Source organism: Equus asinus, chromosome 1, assembly GCF_041296235.1.
Source record: "Equus asinus isolate D_3611 breed Donkey chromosome 1, EquAss-T2T_v2, whole genome shotgun sequence".
NCBI lineage: Eukaryota > Metazoa > Chordata > Mammalia > Perissodactyla > Equidae > Equus > Equus asinus.
Genome location: NC_091790.1, coordinates 34,328,385 through 34,350,144, shown reverse-complemented (window position 1 = coordinate 34,350,144; position 21,760 = coordinate 34,328,385). Strand labels below are relative to the sequence as shown.

The 21,760-nt window shown below is 43.1% G+C and overlaps 1 protein-coding gene across 5 annotated transcripts in view; it reads left to right on the top strand.

Moving 5' to 3' along the window:
- SCAF8 (SR-related CTD associated factor 8) overlaps window positions 1–21,760 on the top strand; it is a 203,200-nt gene that overhangs the window by 120,509 nt on the left and 60,931 nt on the right. The window contains exon 22 of one of the 5 annotated variants that reach the window (XM_070485913.1): window positions 17,917–19,036. The exons of the other annotated variants lie outside the window; for them this stretch is intronic. The gene's annotated coding sequence lies outside the window, so the exon portion shown is untranslated. Of the gene's footprint in view, window positions 1–17,916; window positions 19,037–21,760 lie in introns of those variants that run through there. 5 annotated transcript variants of the gene reach the window in all.

Sequence of the window (21,760 nt, the reverse complement as noted above, 5' to 3'; positions counted from 1 at the left end):
CCGTGATTTCTGAAGACAGTAGAGGGTGTGATTTTACAGAAAGATGCTACAGGAGGCAGGGAAGTAAGCCTAAGAAAACCCAATGAACCTCTCTGGGGTTGGCAAACATTTGTAAAATCTGATTCTGTATTTGCTAAGAGCAAAACACAAGGGAAATCGCAGAACTTCGAGAAAGGGAGTGATGTAATTATAATGTGCTGGTGGTTTAAAATGTTTCTATGACTTTATCCACTAGGTTAGGAAAGATTAAAGGCAGGTCACCAATTAAAGTCTCAGTTAAGCTTTTTTAGTAAGTCAAACAAAACATTTTTTAAAACATACTGCTTTTAACCCTAGATACGAAAGATTTACAAAAGGCAAAAACCATAATGATGATTCCTATAACTGAATCGCAGAAAATCTTGGCTCCTGTTCTAAAAGTCTTGAAATGAAATGTTTTCTGGAAGATTAATTGGAAGACAGCTTGCTATCACCAAATTGTTAGTCTGCGGTAAAAACTCAAAACTGCTAACAGATGCACCCTACAGATTTTTAAAATATGGAATTATTTCAGCCAGCTGCCAAACCATTGATCCATATAACTTTTTAAAACTGTGAAACAGGCATGTAAATCTGCATAACTGTTCAACGGAAAAAAAGCGCTCCTCTTTGTACTAGATACCGCACACATCTGACTTCCGAACTGACGCTTGCCCTGGCTAGAATTAAGCTGTTTAAATTAACTCAGGAGTTTATCTAAAAACAATTTAGATTAAATTCAGTTTTTAAAAAAATAGAGTTTCTGCTTTAGTCCTTGACTCTGTCATTAACTAACTGTGTGACCTTGGACAGGTTTCTTAGACTACGTAAGACATCTCCAGGTTCCTTTAGAGACTGTGTTTCTATATGTGCACTTGAGATTTGTACAGTGCACATATAATCCATATATGTTGTTGGAATATATTTAGGAAAACTCCCCAAGTATTCACGTTAGTTAGTTAGTTAATGAATTGACTAAGGCGTCTGGGCCCAGGTTCACTCTGTACCCATATACGTTAATCAGACTTGCTCCCATGTAGAAGTTAAATAGAGTGGGGGAAGTAAACAGAAGACCTTCAGAAGCTGGACCCCACTCTTGGGCACATCTACCAGTCAACTCAAAATGGGAGCACCCAGGGGAGCCATCAGCAAAGACTCGCTGGAGTGGGAGGAATGGAGACCTGCTCGTGTGCAGGCCTGCCACACCCTATCCCCATCCAGCTGACTAGGTGCCTCTTTAGAAAGTAAGCAAATGAATCCCTCTCCTATTTTTGTAATAAAATTCCAATCATGAAGCCTCTCAATTTTGCAAAACTTCCCTTTCGTAATTTTTGTAACTTTTCGTAACTTTTCGTAAATATTGTTCAAGATGAAAGACTATCTATCCCATTGTATAGCTAAAAGTACGTCTCAGAATATGCAGTTCTATTTCTATTATTATTTCTATTTAAAAAATCATATAAGTTTTTTTGTAGAAAAAAGTATAAGATAGAGGTAAGTGTGGAAAAAATAAAATCACCTATAATCCTAAATATGGGCCTTTTTTATTCCTAAAAATATAGAAGAAGAAGAATTCTGTTTGCCATGTAGAATAAAACACTTCAAAAAGAAAAACTTTTTCATGTGAAACTAATATGTTATGTCAGTTACACCTCAAAATGGATATGCAAAGATGAAACTAAAAAAATGCAGTTAGAAAAAAGAATGAAATAGTATGTGTAAACATTGGAAAAGAAGTAGTTAAATCATCCTCTCTAAAAAAAGAAGGGAAAAGGAAAACTTTCTAGAGAGTCTAAGACCATGTAGGGCATAGAGGAAGCATGTGGGTGCTGGAGGCACCCAGAGCTGATGACTTCCTGGTTTTACCACTTACTCCCTGGGCTGCTTTGGGCCACAGGCTTAATCTCTCTGAGTCTGCAAAAATGGAGATAGTGATGCTGCTTGGCGAGGGCGCTGATGGGAATTCATGGTCAGAGTGTAAAGGAAGGGGGTAGCTGTTATCATCATTAGGTATATGGATGTGTATGGCATTGATCCCATAGGGCTGCCCTGCTGCTCGGAATGTGACATTTTTTGGAAGACAGATTTCAAAGGATTCAGAGATAATTCAATGGACAGTTTCAAAAAGGGAAGCTGACACAAGAGGGATAATAAAATGTAATCCCGCTAATATATGTAAAATGACCCCTAATCCTGATGAAAAGGAAATGAGATCCTTCTCCCAAAACACTACTCTCGGCAGGGCCAAATTGGAAAAGACACTTAGAGAAGAGTAAGGTGCACAACCCAAGATGAATGTGAGGGAGTAGAAGAACACTGCAGATCGAATCGGGAGCTAAAGGTTGGTCTGCGACGAGGCTCTGGAAAACGCTGAGGACAACAAAAGTGCCTTTTTAGTATTGCTCAGAGCGAAAGAACTAGGAAGGGAGAGGCCCCCTGCGGCGCCTTGGCATTGTATTCATAGATAAACCAAAACTCAGCCTGAGAGGGAAAGACAGCCTAAGAAAGGTGAGAAGACTAGGAGAGGGCCCTCCTTGTCTTGTTGTGCTGACCTTGCAAACTTATGTCCCTGGGAACTAGAAGAGCTTACAGACTGACCTCACGGTTGCTGCGAAATCCAGGAACTGTGGAGAGCAGGAGAGGATTCCCGTGCTTGGAACTAGGCAGATACTGTGATCTTCAAGCAAGGAAAAAGGTAGTTTCCTAGAACTACAGGCCAGTGAACTCGTCATCATTCCCAGCATGATGCTGAAAAGAATTAATTCAAAGATTTCTCGGCTATTAAAAAGGGATTCTCTGGGGCCAGCCTGGTGGTGCAGCAGTTAAGTTCCCACGTTCCACTTCGGTGGCCCCAGGGTCTGCCAGTTCAGATCCTGGGTGTGGACCTATGCACCGCTTGGCAAACCATGCTGTGGCTGACGTCCCACATATAAAGTGGAGGAAGATGGGCATGGATGTTAGCTCAGGGCCAGTCTTCCTCAGCAAAAAAGAGGAGGGTTGGTGGCAGATGTTAGCTCAGGGCTAATCTTCCTAAAAGAAAAAGGGATTCTCTGCGCCAATGGAACTGGCATAGGTTCACTAAGAACAATTCCTGCCAAAAATATCCTTGCAGCTTTCAAAGAGGGTTATTTGGTGAATGAGAAAAATGTTGTAGATGCTGTGTGTCAGGATTTCAATAAGGTATTTGAGAAAGTTGCTAGAAATTTCTTTATGAAAAGGACGGAGAAGTGGGGCCTGGGTGGCAGTGCAGCCTGACTGGCTTGTACCACCCCACTCAAAGTACCAATCAGTGGACTGGTGTCATCCCAGAGAGGTGAGACTGTGGGGGTGGACTCAGGCCCCCCGGTCTCGTGGTGGAGCACTGGGTGAGACAGTCCTTAGCTGCCTCTTGCCTAAAAGTGTGGAGCAGAGGTCAGAAGCCACAGCCTAGGTCCGAGGGAGGAAGCCAGGCCCAACTGGATGAAAAAGGAGCACCGAGACAAATGAGCGGGCAAGGGATGAGGACAGCTGGGAACAGGGAGGGGCGGGACTGCCACACGGGAGGCAGTCTGGATGGTTTCAAAGAGGAGGTATGATTGCTGCGGCCGCTTTCTGCTCCTTCTCAGTGCGCCCTTGCACATTGTCACAGGCCATCTAAAGGGGCCAAAATGGGAGAGAGAGATTTCTGACCTCAGACTTGCCTTCTTCAACTTATTTCTTGCCCTCTCCAACGTATTTGTTACTGATTTGAGTGAGGAAATAGATGTCGTGCATGCTAATTAAACCTATGAAGGTGGAAGACAACTAAAATGTTGAATGAGTTCTGTACCAGGGTCCAGAAAACTCCATTGTTGGAAGTGTGGCATAAGGAGATGCTGTAATCTGTGAGGAAGGGGCAAGGCTTAGTCAGCGCAGACTCGCATGGCTGTGAGACACCCAGGAAGGCTCGGACCTCGGCAGCAGAAGGATGTGGTTCAGGCTGTCGGGTGATAATTCTCGACGGTGTTATCCTGCTCCACCCAAGTCAGACCACATCTGAAGTTTTACATTCAGTTCCCCTTTCCATGCATTGTGAGTGTGTCCTTAGGAGAGTGACCTAGATTTGGGGGAGACTGAATATCAGATGAGGGGTAATGTGCTCACCCTGGAGAACATTTGAATGGTCTTATGACCACTGGCTTAAAATAAGGGAAGTGTAACTGAAGTGGTGAGCTTATCCTTGGTAGCACCAGAGGGCGTAGATCCGGGCATCCTAGCCCTTGGAGCTGTGCAAAAAGAAGTGGAAGCCTCAGGAGAGAGGCCCGGCCGCTGGAGAGGCTGCCTGGACAAAGGGCACTTTCAGGGAAGTTAGACAGCCAGGGATCCAAGTAGGCGTCCGTGTAAACCCCTTTGGACTTGAGATTCTGTGGTTCTTGTTCTTTTATGTTTTCACATAGCTGTGGTTAACGAAAGCATAGCGTGCAAATTCCGAATGGTTGCTGTAAAGGGTGTGCTGTGTGAGATTGTCTTCTTCTTGCTGGGAGTATGATTCAGAGCTGAGAAGTTTGGGTTATCTTCTACGACAAAGGCGTCAGTTTCAACCTGGTTCATTCCACGAGACCCAGGACTGTCCTTCAGGAAGGAACTCGATTGAAGTGAAAGTTAGAGGTGGGCAGTGTCCACTGCGACCCTTCTAGGGGCTCAGGAACAGAGCACGTTCTCACAGGTTAAAGTGAGCTGTGGCTTTTTTCTGAATTCTTTAAAAAAATTTTTTCAGATAGGCGAGTTGTTAAGGGTAGACATTTTAATATATTTTAAATTTTTAATTATTGTTTTAAATGTAAAAGTAGGTCCTTCCTTAGAATTTTGGGTACGAGCCCAAGGCACAGTGTCACCAACTGTAACTGATAAGTGATGGCAGGGTTCCTGGTTCTGGTCAGTGCTGCGTGACCACCACCTGAGCTCAGATATTCGTCCTCGTTTTTGTGAGCAGGGGAAGGCATTCAGGAGCCAGGGGGACTTGAGTTCCCTCCTGTTCCCAGGTGGAGACACCAGTCCACTAGTTGCTCTGGTGGGGAGTGCCGGTTTCCAGTGTCCACACATTCCTCCTGACTCAAATGGACATGCCCTGGGAGATGAGGGAGGGGTTTTCCTGGCCACAGGGGTCACAGGTGTGCCTTCTTCACACAGTTTGTAAATAGCGTTAACTGTTGTCTTTCCAAAAATATGCTATAGATGCTCAGCTGTTCTAAATGGAGGCCCATCTCCACTCAGGATGCTGCTTTCATGTGCTGCAGGGTCGGCCCGAAGGCGCTTTGTGTTCAAGACTCAATGGTTGCAGAGTGCTCTGCCTTGAGAGTGTCAGGGGGCCACTCCTCCCTCCCCTCCCTCCCCTCCCTCCCCTCCCACACACACCCTCTCTCCCTTTTCCATACTCTCATACTCTCACACCTTCTCTCCGTCTTAATTAGAGAAGGCCCTGAAGAGCACCTTGTCTAAACCACGCCCATCCCAAGCCCCTGTGACTGTCCTTTCCCCGCTCTCCCTGTATAGCACACTTCTGTCCCCTCGTTGATGTCCTTCTCGCTCTCCCCTGAGGACAGAGACAGCGCTTTATTCACCGCTTTGCCTCCAGCGCCTAGAACAGTCCCGGGCAGATGGTCAGCGCCAATAATTAGCTGATGAGAAAAAGGAGAGAACTTGTACGGGGATATTCTTACAGTCAGGGAAAGTAGTAAAGGATAAGCATCCTGACAGACATCCTCAGTCCCAGAGTGCCCATCTCACTGTGGATATGAAGACCACCTCTTCTCTTAGCTCAGGCTCCCTGAGGTACCCACCCACTCCACTCCCCAGTCGGGTGCTAAATAAAATACAGGACACCCAGTTAAATTGGATTTCAGACACACAACAAATAATACCTCTGCCCCATGCAGTATTTGGGACATACTTATACTAAAAATTATTTCTCGTGTAGTTTTATTTGCAAAATTGACAACTCTACCCTCTAGTTCCCTGATATGTATTGATTTGCCGTATGTTAGGATGTTTCAGTGTTCTTTATAGTTTTCCTAGAAGAAATCAGCTCTAATGTCAGCCTTGCCCCTTGTGTGTGGTGCCACTGATGAAAGCCGTGGTTCACTGAGGACCTTCCTTCAACTGAAATACATATGATGAGTGATACTCACGGATGACCCCTCCCTTAACTCCTGCTCTTTTCCTCCCACTCAAAAAAACATGTTGAATAGAGATGGCAGTGCCTGTTATGGGAAAACCTTGAATCCTTTCTGACTTATAATTTGAAACAAATAATTTGCAGATTTGGACTTTTTATTGTTGTAACTAACCCTTGAGACACCTCTCTCAGCTGACTGCAAATTGATTCTGAGGTTGAGGATGGGTGGGCTAGATTTTAGTGCTAAAAGTGAGGATTGTGGATTTTATTTCACTTCAGAGATGTGTTGCTTTCTTTGCAAGAGAAAAAATTTCCTGGACCCAAAGAGGACCTTTCTAGAGAGATAGAGATGGTTGAATACAAGCTCGCCTCACTACTAGAAAAAGACCCCAAGCATGGATATCATCAATAGTGAGTTGACAGTTTCATTTTTAACATGTAACAAACAAAATCAGAATCCATCGAATTCCACTGTCAGGGCCATTTAAATAGTTGTAGTGAAAATCTTTTTGAAAATACAAAGGACTATAAAAGTGAGAAATTAGTATATCTTTTTTTGATTCTATTTACCACAAAATATTTGCTTGTTACTTAACTGTAAAAACCACCCAGGGAGTTTAAGAAACATCAGAGGGGCCGGCCCAGTGGTGCAGTGGTTAAGTTCGCACATTCTGCTTCAGCGGCCCGGAGTTCGCCAGCTCGGATCCCAGGTGTGGACATGGCACCGCTTGGCAAGCCATGCTGTGGCAGGCGTCCCACGTATAAAGTAGAGGAAGATGGGCATGGATGTTAGCGCAGAGCCAGTCTTCCTCAGCAAAAAGAGGAGGATTGGCAGCAGTTGGCTCAGGGCTAATCTTCCTCAAAAAAAAAAAAAAGAAATATCAGAGATATATCAGACCTCTGAGGCACAGTTGGAATAAACCAAAAATAAAGAATACCATAGTATCCACTAAGATAATTTTTAAATCATTACTTTGAAATGTAATTGAGGATTGATATAAATTGGAAAAGAAAAAAGACAAACCCTAATACACGACCATAAGCTACCAAAGTGTAGCTTGAGTTTCATTTCTTTTTCTTAAATAGGAAATAAATGAGTAGACATGTTTCCTTGGGTCCTTTGGTTGCAGTGACATACCTATTGTCAACACTTTTGAGGTTCCCGAAGCATGGTTATTTTGAGTATAATGCAAACAAAGGAATGGCGTGTAAATCTTCCTGTCACCTGGCACCTCTGAGTTTTATTTTATTAAAACTCCCGGTAGTGAGTTGCCTTCTTTCGTGCGTCATGGTCCGGCCCCGCCCTGCTGTGTTGCTGTAAGTCCAGCTACCACGATGGAAACCTTGGACAGCTGCTCTAGAGTGACGCTCTGTTAAGCTCCTGGGAGATGTTCCAAAGAGTGAGCTATAGAAAGTGAAAAAATTTGTAGCTTGTCATGATTCCAGAGAGAAAGCAAGCTAGAAATTTCGACACAGTTTTTGGCAGCTAGATCCTCGCAGGATGATTTGCTGACATGCGCTTCGCTGGCAGCTCAAACCCAGTGGTGGGTCCTTGACTCAGAGGAGCCCTTTGTGAGGCTGGGCTCATCTTAGAGCTCCGCGGAAGTTTCTTCTCACTTGACCTCCACCAGAAACGTCAGCAGCCACGTTGAGCTGGCGACCCTCGTTGGGGTGAAATGCAGTCCTCTGTTTAGGGAACATTGCAGAAAAGAGGACAGGCTTTGGGTTCAAGTGTGGGCTCCGCCTTACAGGAGCAGTAGGAGCTACGGAGCTGACTCAGACTCTCGGAGCCGCTGTCCTCATTTGTGAGATGAGGTTAATGTTGGCTGCTTGAAGGTCAGGAGAAGGACTGAGGCCCAGCACGCCCCTGGCACCTGCTCAGGTGAAGCAGACCCCCTTTCCTTCCCTCTGTGCTGCAATGGTAAGTTTCCAAGCCCCCTTCGGTTGGGTCCCTTGCAAGGATTTACAAAGGCTTGCTAAGTTAAAGCAGTCATTTAAGGAAAAGGGTGGCTAGTTAAGGGCAGGACTGTCCAAAGAGGCAGAAGTCATTTCTTCGAAATTGCCAGAGAGGACACAGGCTTTTGGATGTGTTGAGTAGCCCATGGTTGGAAAAGTAAGTTGCAGTTTCTTTTGAAGATGTAAAAAGACAACTGAATTGCCAACTTTGATAAACTGGCCATCTCAAAATGGACATCATTTTCTTGTTGTGTAATACTTTCTTTTAAATAGTTGACTGTCAGGGCTGTGCTCAGGTTGTCCTGGGACGTGTTGGAATTTTGTTTTCTTAGTTCTCCTGTCTTCTAGCCAAGCCACTTATGCCAGGAACACCTTAGCCCTGTCCTTGCTTCCGATCCAGACTTCCCCTGCTTCCTAGCCCTTTGCTGTAGACACTCCTGGGTCAGTGCGTCCTTCTGCTGGGCGCAAGGAGTTCGTTTACTTTAACAGTTTACTCATCAATCCTATACAAATGAGAAATGTGCTTACAACTTAGAGGGGTCTTCTGGCCTGTTTCCTAGTGTATACATGATTAGGGGAAAGGAGGGAGAAACAAAGAGAAAAAGAGAATATTCAGAATCAGCTTGTGTTCCCGATATTTTTATACCTGACCCTGAATGGAAGAGGTTATTTCCTCTTGAATTATTATTTGTAAAGCAGATCAAGCTTTCCTTTAATACACATCATAATTCCAGGGAGGGATTCGTTCCCAGAGAAACATTTCAGTTTCCCAAAGTGTGACCCTTGATGTTGACAAGCATCTGGCTCCTAAGAGGTCAAAAGAAATTTTGAAGGACATTAGACATCAGTCCAGAAAAGCCCCTGAGTTCACAAGAAGAGTTTCGTCCGAGGGAATCTCCGGGAATTCCATGTGGATCCAGGGGCAGCTGCGTTTGCAGTGGCCCCTCGTTTGACCTGATTCATTGATACTGCATAAAACCATTTCCGAACAAGGCTTTCCAAACGAGTTGTGTATGTTAGATCAGTGGCTCTCAAAATGTATCTCAGAGACTGGCAGGAGCATGCAGGGTCACGTAAGGTACGGGATGAACCGGCTTCTGCCCAAGCTGCTCGGCATTCATCTGTCATACACATTGGACTCTCACAGCTTGGACATAGGAAGCTGATTACAAACTAATGCTTGAGCCCCCTGGCATTCTGGCTCGAACATGTATGGTTTCAGCTCTTCCAAGCTGACTCATAGCATGTAATAAGCAGTAGTTTTGCTAAGGCACAGAAGCAAATAGCCTTGACTGTAAGGCAAGTGGGTGACAATGTGTCACTTAGCTGGTGAGTTGGCCCAGTTGACTGCCGTCATCCAGGTCTCCACTTGGCCTTTTTCTACTCATGATTGCTTACCTGTTTCAGGGGGGAATTACGTATTATAATGGGATTTATAATTTGGAGGGGTTGTTAACATCTGAGATGTGTCCCTCACAGATGTCAAAGTCTTCTGGGAAAAGGCTTGGGACTCCAGACAGCTGGATGCAATGCAGGTGCCATGGTCCAGGGAGTTAGGAGATGTGTCTGGGGATGTTCCGTGCCACAGCACCTCAGGAGCAGTGAGGGAATTCTGTGTGCGGTACAGAGGCAGTACACATCAGCTCTCAGACACTGCAAATGAAGAGATTGTCTTAGCCCAAATCCTGGCCAAGGCTTCTGAGGAATATGATTATGGAAAGCCACCCATTTTTTAAAAAAATCATGTCGCATGCTATTCTGTGCTTTCAGATCTGCCCAAGACAAATGTTCCTGAGACTGTGCTGTGTTTATAGATAAGAATATCTATCAGTGGTTCATTAACTTGGATCATGTTTGGAGTTCTTTGTGAGCTTGTTAAAATAAGACACTGTGCCTTCCTAAAAACTGTCATTCTGTAAAAAAAAAAGACATGGGTTCAAGTACGGTGTTTCTCCCTGACATCAGAGTTATTACTTGACATGCTTGAAGGGACCTCGATTAAAGCACAGGCAGATGTGGAATAGCTAGTCCATAGCTATTAGCTGTCTAATAGCTAATAGCTAATAGCTGTCGGGTGTGGAATAGCTAGTCGGAGTCTTACATGAGTCCTCTCTGCTCTATGGTTTTAAGTGTAAATATGACCCTGATTGTTGCGTTTGCTAATACAGCATTGTGCCCACGCTATAGATGGGGAGCCTTAGTTCCTATCTTAGCCTTTTTATGAGCACACAAGAGAAAGGCCACATGAAATGAAGACAAATGCATGCAACTCAGATAATTTACCAAAACAGGCCTGAAAGCGTTTACTAGGTATGTCTCTCCAAACGCACATAAGGAATAGTAGTCTCTCTTTTTTTCTTCTTTTAACTTCACCGCTCACCTTCCTGGTTGTTCTTTTAAAGAGCCAATTCCGTGTTTTAAATACTTATTCTAGGTAAGGAGATAAAGCATGTGCTTACAGAGTAAAGATCTGCTGGAGGCATAACCAAGCCCACTGTGAGGGGCAGCCTGTGCGTGAGGCCAGCTCTCCCCAGGGCTTGTGCCCCACAGGGCTGTGGGTGGGTGTTCCTGTCCTGAGAACTCCCGTGGTCACCTTTCCTGGGGTTGTATTTTCTGGCATCCAGGAAAAGTGAGTGGCTTGTCATTTCCTTGACTAAGTCATGTCAATTCTCTGCCACTAATTCAGTTTGCAAATTAGTTTCTGCAGCTATTTCAGAGAAAGCAGCTGCTCATCTGGGCGGCCATATAGTCTCTCCAATTCAGTTGTGAAGACAGCCGAGGACACCAGATTGAATTTGCTTTAAGCAAACTGGATATATGAAAATTGAAATTTTAAAAAAACGGATGATTGTTCACTTTTCAAAAAGGTCCTTTGCCTTACAAAAGAGATTAACATAGGATTTCTTTAAACACCAGCTTCTTCCAATGCTCTAGAAATAAGATTTAACTAATGTCTTGTGTTTCTAGAACATACTTTATGCATAAGGGTGGCATACCTATAAAAAATATTGAAAATCTTTTAAAATTAACTGTTTGAATTATTGAAAATTGATCTAATGGTTTAGTTTTACTAAATGAATGTTAATAGATTTTGCCCCAGCCCAGGGGTACGTCCTCCTACCAGTAGTTTGAAAATGACAAATTTAAAAGCGAGGGCGGTGCATCATGTGACCTGCCACTCATTAATCTTACAGTATCTGTTCTTGGAATCCCAAAGTCAACCCTTTTAACCTTTAAGCTAGAAGGAAAGCTGTCTAATGCAAGCTCTTATGTAAAATTCATGAGCATTTAGCGTCAGACCCCAGCCTAAAGGCCTCCAAGCAGTCAAGGTGTTTCCACTGCCAACGGAACGAATGTCAAAGGGCTGTTTTAGACAGGTGGTCTAAAATGATTAGGGGTTTGGCAGGTAGACTTTCCTACTTCCAGGATGACTGTTGAGTGTTATATCCCTTTCATTCATCTAGTCCTTCATTCAGTGTTGAATGGCCATGGAGAAGCCCCTTGCCAACCAGTCAGGATCTTATGGCAACAAAGACAGGCCTTGACTCTCCTCTCATGGAGCCTGCAGTCTCTGCCCTTCCCATAAATGTGAAGTCTGTCTCAAGCTTATAGAACGGCCCTTCATAACCTCTTCTTTCCTCTTTCTGCTTCTCGTCTTCTCGCCCACTCCCTATCCCAAAGTTCAAGGTGTCAAAGTGCAGACTTGTCAGGTCACATGTGAGTTGTTAACAGATTTTTTTCCCCCCTTGTATCTCAACAAAGGTGTAAGCTTTGACTTTTTAAAAAATATAGATGTACTGATTCTAGTTGCTTCTGGTGATTCTCTCCTTGGAATAGGAATGGCCCAGAAAAAGAGAGAAGGTTGGGAGGTGGAGAACGAAGGAGGAGGTTGGTCTGGTTATTGGGGCTGGGAGCAGGGTGGAGAAGAGAGGGATCCTGACTCCGTCATGGCTGAGTGGTGTGGCGTGTGTAGTCAATAGTATCACTGATGCCTAATCTACTGGGAAGTGAGGGGCTGTGGGCCTCTTTCATTCACTTCTTCAGTCAATCACAGAGGCAGTCACAGTCAAGGAAGAGAAGGGAGAAGAGGATGATGGGAACAAGTCTCTCCCGGGGGTATGGACCACGGGAGGCTGGTGACTGGGCTTCAGCCACTTGAGAAGGCCTTAGAGAGGAGGCAGCCATCAAGGAGAGTGTTTTCAATGGCTGACTACACACTCTCGAGCATTCTAGGCAGAGGGAATGGCAAATGTCAGCCTCACTCCTATAACCTGAGCATCTCTGAGCATCTCTGCTCACCCCCTCTGTCACCAGGGCTACCTGAGAACATGGCTGGCAGAAGGAAGAATCCATACCCTTCCTACCTCCCCTGTGATGGACGCTTCCCACACAGCCGCTCACTTGATCCCCACAGTTAGCCTCAACGGTGGCTATTCACCTCTGTGTTACAGTTGAGGAAATTCGGTAACTAAGGAACTTGTCAAAGGATTGTGCACCTAATAAAGAGCAAAATCAGAGATGCAAGCCCAGTGCGTCTGATTCCAGAGTGCACACTTGTAACCAGTATGCTGAGCTTGCTGGAGAGGCTCTGCCAGACCCTGAGACCCTGTGATCTGGGGCCCTGTGCCTCTCTCCCACCAGCTCACACGAGATTGGCCTTCAACACTATGCAGACAGCTCCGTCCCATATGGCCCAGAAGTCTATATTACATTCAGATCAATCAGAAGTCTGTGTTATATTTGGATCATTCATGCCAAGTGGCATAATTTTTCAGGCTATAATATCTGAGACATTGGCATTAAATGAGTAAGGGACATTGTGGGACATACAATGTATTGTAGAACAAGAAATCAGAGCATCGTCTAGATTCCCAATCTTTGGGTGCCCGTGGGCAAGTGTGAAACCTATGAGCTTCAATTTTCTAACGTTTAAAATCAGAATTTTGTGCCCTGCATTTCCTAAGGTCTGTTTTAGCATTAATATGATCCCTCTTTCTATTATGTTGGAATTAAGCAGCTTCTTTGGGGAATCTCAAAGACTGTATGCGCAATCCACGTGTGGACATGACACAAGAAACAAAACATGTTCTCAATTTAATAGAGCCCCTCATAGAAGTAAACTTCCCTAATGGGAAATAATCACCTTTCTTTTATTTTAATTATTCTTACACTTGGTACTTGGAAAGACCTGACTTCATACTGTTCTGATCTGAGGGAACATCGCTCCACCCATTTTAAGTAGGTTTTTAACTACAGAACAAGAAAACATTGAGCAAATGATGGGAGAACACATCTGCACACACCGATCCTTTCAGATCTGTGCCAGCCATCCTGCTCCCATATGCACTGACCAAACAGACCAGCTGGACGAGGCAGATTGGGGTCTGGCGTCCGTGAAGAACTCTGGCACTTTCCTTTCGGTGTGGCAGGGCAGGCCGGCTGAGGTTTGGATCTGAAAGTCTGTTTGAAAGGACCCAGTTTTCTTGGTATTGCTTCATCACCTCCTTATTTAGCCCACTGGAGATTAATCCAGTAGCGTTAATGGTAGAACAGATCACACCCTGGTAGGTTTCCTGTCCGCTGGCTTCGTAATCACTGGCCTCCTCCTTTTGTGGAGAACAGGAGAGAGCAGGACCCGAATTCCGGTCGCTCGGACTGGCGGCTCTGATGAGGGTTCTCCAAGGAGCAGAAACGAAGGAGATTAGTTAGAAAGGGCTCCAGGCCTCTCTGGGCATCCTTTTCTCCATGTCATTCTCCCTGCCTTCTTTTTCTCAGCTGTAATTGAGAAGTGATTCTTCAGGCTGTGGGCAGTTTCCAGCCTGCTAATGAGTCATTTGGAAATCAGAACACATTTACTTAAGGCGGAAAAATGTGAAATAGACCACAGAAGCCTTTACGTTGTAACTGAAGTTAAGTTAATTTCTGCTTCTCTATGCAGTTGGCCCGCCTGTGGTCCTTTCTCTGGGAGGCGCTCTGCCTGGTCCTTACTCTTCTTCTGAGACTGTATAATTGACGCAGAAACCTGGCCACTATTTCAAGAGCCAGGTTTCTGTGAGTAAGAAAGGATGTGGCTGTTTAGGAAGGAGCTGGGCCACCCGTGCAGGTCTGGTCACTGCTGGCCCCTCATCAGAGTGTTTCAGGTCACAATATGAGTGGCCACTCTCATGTCTGGTGGTTCAGGTATCTGCAGGGCAGCAGCCTGCGAGAGGAAAGGCGGAGAATGTGGGGGTCAGGCACACTTGGCTTGAAATCCAGTCTCTGCCACTTTCTGACCGTGTCATTGTGGCTAGGTTATTGATGCTCTTTGAACCTCAATTGCAATGTAGGATTGATGCATCCATCTACTTTGCACTGCTGTTTGCATAGATTAAGTGAGGCATGGATGTCAGTTACCCAGAACCAGTGGACCCCCAGTGCGATACAGCTGCATAACGAGCACCTCCGTGTCTATATGCCTCAATAGTGCCCATTTTATAAAAGGATAACTCGGCCGTATGCAGCAATAACATCATTTATGGCAACGTGAGCTGCAGAAAACTGGTTCTAGAACTTTTACAGTTACCTCCAGGGCTTACTTCCACCTCCAAGCACTGCTACTTCTCAGTTTATTTAAAAAAACAAAAAATTTTACCCTTTGTACCATATTCTCCTTGAAAAGTGGAGGTTTTTGTCTCTGACTCTTCATTTACTGTGAAATTATAGCCGATATTATGGGGAATCCTGAGACACCCTGGTAACTGCTCACAAAGAGTGATCTGGCTGTTTAAGGAGTTTGGAATAAGCCACCTGTCTGGAGTGTCCTGTTGGCAGTGGAACTCTGGAACAGATGGGTGTCTCATTTTGTGACAAGGCTTTAGATGGAGTAGCTCATGTTGGATTTGACACGGAAAGACGGAGCTCCATAGCATCTCTAGACACTTCTGCTCAGTGGTTGAGCATCCACCTAAACCGAATACAGAATGGAAGGAGCAGCAACTGTGGAATTAAAGGTCACACGGCTTTGAGTTCCAGCTCTGCTATTTGCCATGTGACATTAGGCAAGGCACTTCTCCAAACTTGTGTTTCTTTGTGGAGACAGTTATATCTATCTATTTTGTATGGTATTCCGTAAAAGGCACTTAATATATGAGGGGTAATAGTAGTAACAAAACTATGCAGAAGAGGTGAACAATAGTGATAAACCGTTAATTCATTGATACTCAGTGTTACTAGCCAGAGATGGCATGTAGAGAAGAAAGAGTGCTGGTCTGGGGATCAGAAGACCGAGAGCTCATTCCTACTCAGTGACTCAGTGACTCGCATACCCCGGTAATGTCAGGCAAGTTGCCTAAGACCTCAAATTGCAGCCTCCTCATGTGTAGGCTTGGTCCTCGTTATAAGGACCAGAGAGTTCATAAATAAGAAGGGGCTTTAAACTAAAGCACTCTCCAAATATAAGGTGTGGGAGTATTGTCACCCTCTCTCTGTATTGTTACTTGATGCTTACTTTTTAATATCCACCTTCTTCCATGATGGATCATTTTACATGTTCTTGTAGCAATTCCATCAGGCACTTATGATATATGCTAACACATCCCAGAAAACCACGGTCATAAAAATACTTGCCAGAATTCCATAGTAAATCTTACTCTTTGTTTATTTCAAGTTCATTTGTCAAGACAGAAATATTTATTTCTCTTACTTGGCAACAAAGAAACACAGAAATTTACTCTGTGTTGGTGTATCTGTATGTGTTAATAGATCATTCTTGTGTGTCCCCACCCTTTGAGTAAATTTCTGTCTTTTTCCCTTTGTTCCCCATTGTGGTCTCTGGGCCTTTTACCACACAAATGCTCATTTGCCCTGGACAACAACTCTATCCTGTTACAACCTGGCAGATCTTATCCAGATTTCAGAAAATGGCTCTGTAACTTTAGCGTTGTAGCTATTGAGAGTCAAATGACTGAGCTTATGTTCATTGTCGTTTTCTTTCTTGAGTAGCTTTTAAGTCAACATTTGAAGAATAAACTCCTTGGATAAACTCATTAGCAAAATGTTTAGAATATTCCAAAGTAATAGATGATATCTGGTGCCAGTTTTGTTTTGTGTGAATCTTTCACACATTTCACAAAGGTGCATCTCCCCTAAACCACAGTAGAAAGACGAAAAAGTTGTTCAGCCATTTTTCTTGTCACAAGTGACAGCCAGGATGTCTTCAAAAATATATAACAGTGTGATATGATATAACGTAACATAATATAAATAATAAGTGGTTGTTTTGGCAGCATCTCAGTTTTACCAGCCACAGAGACATTAAGATCAAATTAAAATTGCTAAACACAGTTTTTCAGTTACTGAAGCTTGTTACTAATGGGACTAACTGCCCCAAATTTCCAAATATTTAACCGAATTCCTGGTTGTCCATAGCTGTGGTAGCTGTGAAAGTCACATTCAACTTTTCAGCCCCAATTCATTATCACTTTAACAAGGTATGGTGAGGTAGTTTAGCATAGAGGTTGAAAGCATCAGTTTTAGGATCAGAGTTCCTGTGCCTCCATCCCACCTCTGCCTCCCAGATGTGTGTCTTGGTAAAGTTATTGGCATAACTACTTAAACTAGTCCGTCTGGTTGGATTTTAGGGCTGTGTAGTATGCTCATACAGAATGAACTGGTGCCAGTTTTGTTTTGTGTGAATCTTTCACACGTTGCACAAAGGTGCATCTCCCCTAAACCACAGCAGAAAGACGAAAAAGTTATTCAGCCATTTTTCTTGTCACACGTGACAGCCAGGATGTCTTCAAAAATATATAACAGTGTGATATGATATAACGTAACATAATATAAATAATAAGTGGTTGTTTTGGCAGCATCTCAGTTTTACCAGCTTTAGGATCAGAGTTCCTGTGCCTCCATCCCACCTCTGCCTCCCAGATGTGTGTCTTGGTAAAGTTATTGGCATAACTACTTAAACTGGTCCGTCTGGTTGGATTTTAGGGCTGTGTAGTATGCTCATACAGAATGAACTGGTACCAGCAACAGAATGCTTCATGTTATGATACTTCTTATTAATGTATTTTTCAGCTTTTATATAATTATTTCTTAATTTCATATAATTATTTTTTAACCAGCAGGTACCCAAAAAATGATACTGCTTAGATCTTAAGTCAGTAAAAGATGTGAAAACATGTGGAAATGTATATTTTCAGAATTTTACACCTATATAGCTTAATCAGGTTATCATTTAAGAAGCTTTTAATTGACTTCAGATGATAATAGATATTTTGAGATTTCTCTGGAAGTTCAACTGATTCTCCACTCCAAGGTGAACGAGGACCATAGGCACCCAGGTGTAGGTATCTTGTATGTCTAACCATTGCAGCAGACTGAAATGGTTATACCTGATTGTGCTCTGTAAGGAGCTGTGAAGGCAGGACCACATGAACCCATTACTGGAGTTGGATTGGCCTTCCTTTTAGACCTCATCCATTGAGGTGTTCTTAGTCTATATGAGAAGGAACCAAGGCCCAGCAAGGTTAGGTGACCTTAGGTACTGGCAGAATTGTGTCTGCAGCCTGGGCATGCCGACTTCTAGGACAGGGGTCTCTCCTACACCGTTCCAGCACAAGGAGGGAGATGAACACTGCATGCTCTGCTTCTTCCTGCTCTACAGGAAGAAGACATGGCATTTTAGAGCACAGAAATTCATCAAACATTGAAACATTTGCTGTTGTGTTGACGCCATCTCTTCTTTAGGAATTATCTTGGGAAAAAACTAGGAAAAGTTATTCCATTGACCAGTGATGACCAGTTATTGTTCCTTTTGTCAACAGGCAAGATGATGAATGAAGTTCTGGCAGCTTCCTGTGTCCCAGGCCTTGTAGAAATAAATGAGACCTGCTTCAAAGTTCTAATGTGCATCACATCGGATCTTGTTTAAGGAAGCATTAAAAGGAACCCACCGATACCTATTGAGAAGGCTCTGTGCTCTCAGAAATTGTTTCTGATTGAATCCAGAGGTTGCAAGCATGCCTCCCTGTATTACCTGTTGGAGCAGGTTTAATTTTATAAATTTGAAACACAAACTCTATGAGTTTCTAGTTCATAATTGTTCTTTTTGAGGATCCACTCAGATGAACAGTATTGCATCTGTGATAGATATGCACTTCCACAGGACCAGAATTGATTGGAATATAAATGGCAACAAGATCCATCTGTAGCATCATCCGGTACCAGTGATGGAAAGGACAGATTGCAAGGAAACCCTTCAGGGGGAAAAGTCATATTGTGTTGGAACTACAGATTACTAGAAGTATCGCTTTAGTAAACCAAGGCTTTTTTTCTTGAACACAATGTGCATAGACTGTGTAGTTCTTGACTGGTGGCTTTAATCCATTATTGTTAGTCATCTCCTTGGACACTCTCAAACGCTGAAAGTCTTAAGCTTTCGTTTAAAAACAAAAATGCAGCTTTGAGAAAATCCAGGGTTCGATAGAGCCTTCCAGGTATTTCCTTCCAACCTTCATGTCCTGTTATTACCAGTAGCAGATACCCAGGTGGTAGATGAGAAGCCTAGTGGGAGAGGAAGGAATTGACGATGAATGGGCATATTACATTGTATCGTAAACATACTTTATAAGTACATTTCTTATTATTAGCTTCTTATTCAGGCAGAGATTATAAAAGTTTGTTACAAATATCCAGACCAGGATTTGTGTTTTGGAAATAATCAGTGTTCACCATACCTGCAGGGGAAAGGAAAAAGTACAAAAACTCAAAGATGAGCACTCTTTACACATAAAAGAATATTTTTATCATTCTTTTATTTGTTTTGGCTCTGTCACAAATTAAAGTGCTTGGAATGCTGTAGTCTCTTGAAATTTAATCAATGAGAACCTAACACTTTCACAGTATGCTGTCACTTTGGACATTCATAATAAAAATTGAAACTAATTTTGGTTGTTAGTCATTTATTTTGATTTGTAGCTTAGCACATCTTTCATGGTCCATCTTTGCAATGGTATCACCATGTATCCAGACAAAGAGATGCGTACATGGTTCAGGCCTTTCACAGTCTCTTGCATTTGGTCACTGTCATTTTTTATATTCAAACAACCACTCTTTGTTATTTGTTGAAAGGCTGAGATATTTTCAAATGCCAAAGTATTTTCGATTATGCATTCTACAACAGGGATTAAAGATAATTCCTGAGGATTATACCTTAGCTTTCTTGAGTTTCTGATTATACTATATTTTCTATTAAATTGATTATAATCATATTTTGATTGTAATACATTTTCTATTAAATAAGTAGAGAATTGGAGAAGGCTATGGGTAATATAGCCGCAGCTAGAGGCTTGTCAATCACTTCTTTTTTGTTTGACTCTGCCCAGAGTGTTGGAGTACATTTTTATGTATTCCACAATATTGTAGTAAGAAATATTCAGAAAACTCCAAAGAAATCCAAACACATGAGCTTATGTAGAAAACTTAGACCTTGCTTATTAGCTCTTTTACTAAACTGGGTATGGAAATAAGAAAAGACCCCTTTCCTTCTATTCTTTTGTAATGAAATCTGCAGTTGGCAGATAGACCACTCACCTGTTCCCACCTCCTGCCCCACCTCTCCCCCCTACCCCCAAAAAAGGGAGCAGAATGGATTTGGGGATTAACATGGACACTCTAGTGCGTATATGAGCGAATGCTTTTGGAACTCTTAAATTTGGAAAATAAGTAAATGGGAGCATCTGTGGTTCTTTGCGGTGGATGGGGTGCGAGGAGAAAGCAGAACAGCGACCAGACTTAAAAACAGGATCGTGCCTTCAGAACTGAGCGCGTGCGCCATCTTAGCACTTGGCCGGAGGTGCATGTCTAACGATCAGGCGGACAACAGGGCCCATCTGTTGGAAGAGGAGTCTTTCTAAAATCCCAAGGCACCAGAATCAGGGCGGAGGTTGACTGTTTTGTTCCTGAATGAATTCTCTTTTCCGAAGCCTCCACCACCCTCTGCCTGAGCATCCAGACAGGCTCTCTTTGTGAATCGGCATGAATATTTAACAGTCCGCACTCCATCCATGCCTTCAGTCTGAGGCAAAAGGAAGCTTTCATAAGTCACCATTCTCCAGGGACTGAAAACATTTTGAGCTGATTTTAAAAACAGTATTAGGTGACTTTGACAAACTGAAGTTATTTGGCGTTTACACAATTAGAAGGAATCCTTGATGTGGGTTGTTTGGTTTTATAATTAAATGCTGGCCTCTCAGTTGAGTTCTAATACCAAGATCTCATTCAAATGAGATGGGCAGTCTTATGCATTTCCTTTGTGGTTAATAAATTCTTCAGAGAGGAAAGAAAAACACACCAAACATCTGCTTCAGAATGATCTCTGCATAGGAATTGCGCGTAGATGATTACTTTTGACCAAAGCAATCTGTGTTTTAAACTATTTAAGAATACAAGCAGTTAAGTGGTCAGGTTTGATGCTTTAGAAGAAAACCTCTTTCCATTCACTATTCGTAATTCCCCCAAATCCACTCTTTCTGTTAAAATTGGAGACTGTTCCACACTATTGTGGCTGGCATTGAATCACATCATTTTTGTAGCTGGGCATTCCCTCAGACAACTGCTTCAAGCTGCACAGGAGAGGAGCCCGGCTCAGGCTTCAGACCGGCTCGTATTTATTGTTATGGATACTTAACTGCACCTTATAGTATCTGTGGGAAATGTTATGTTTACTTCTCCTATTTCTTCTGCGGCACGTATCTCTTTCAAATCATTCTTTTTAAATATCATAGAAAAAGACTCTACCCATAGGCTGTAAGGAAATAAGATGAAGCTCATTTTCACACATTCTTGCATTATTGCAAAAATAAAGTATATTGTAATCCAAAAATGTAAAAGCAGACCAAATGGCTATTATTGTAGACAGTTTAGGAAAGAATATTGTAAACTAGAAAAATATATATATACCTTTTAGTAGCTATACTTTTTTGTATACAAACAAGTACTATACTCAAATATAGTTTCTAAAAGGACACCGTTCATAGTATTAATACAAATTTTAAAGTCCAGTAAAGGGTCCATAGTCCTAGAAATAAATGTGGCTTTCAGGTGGCTAAGACTATCAGCTTACCCAGTTGGAAAAGAGCCTGAATACACATTTGATAATTTTACCTGGGTGATCATGGCTGAGAAGATTGTTATTGAGTAGAAGCAATTGCTATTCAAAGGATTTGCAAAAAAAGCTTTATGAAGGCTGAGCCAAATTTTTATCTTATATCATCTTAAAAGTCCCTTCCTGAAGAGTTGCCTTGATCTTTAAAAGTTCCCCTCCACGATCTCAAGCAAGCTAAGAAAAGAGCCACAGCAAACAGTTATTCACTGGGCACCTCCCTCTTTCTCATTACATCGTTCCTTTCCTTTCATTACTGACAGGAAAAAGCAAAAGCTAGTGAGGAGGGCTGGCCCGGTGGCGCAGCGGTTAAGTGCGCACGTTCCGCTTTGGCAGCCTGGGGTTCCCGGTTCGGATCCCGGGTGTGGACATGGCACCGCTTGGCAAGCCATGCTGTGGTAGGCGTCCCACATATAAAGTAGAGGAAGGTGGGCACGGATGTTAGCTCAGGGCCAGTTTTCCTCAGCAAAAAGAGGAGGATTGGCAGCAGATGTTAGCTCAGGGCT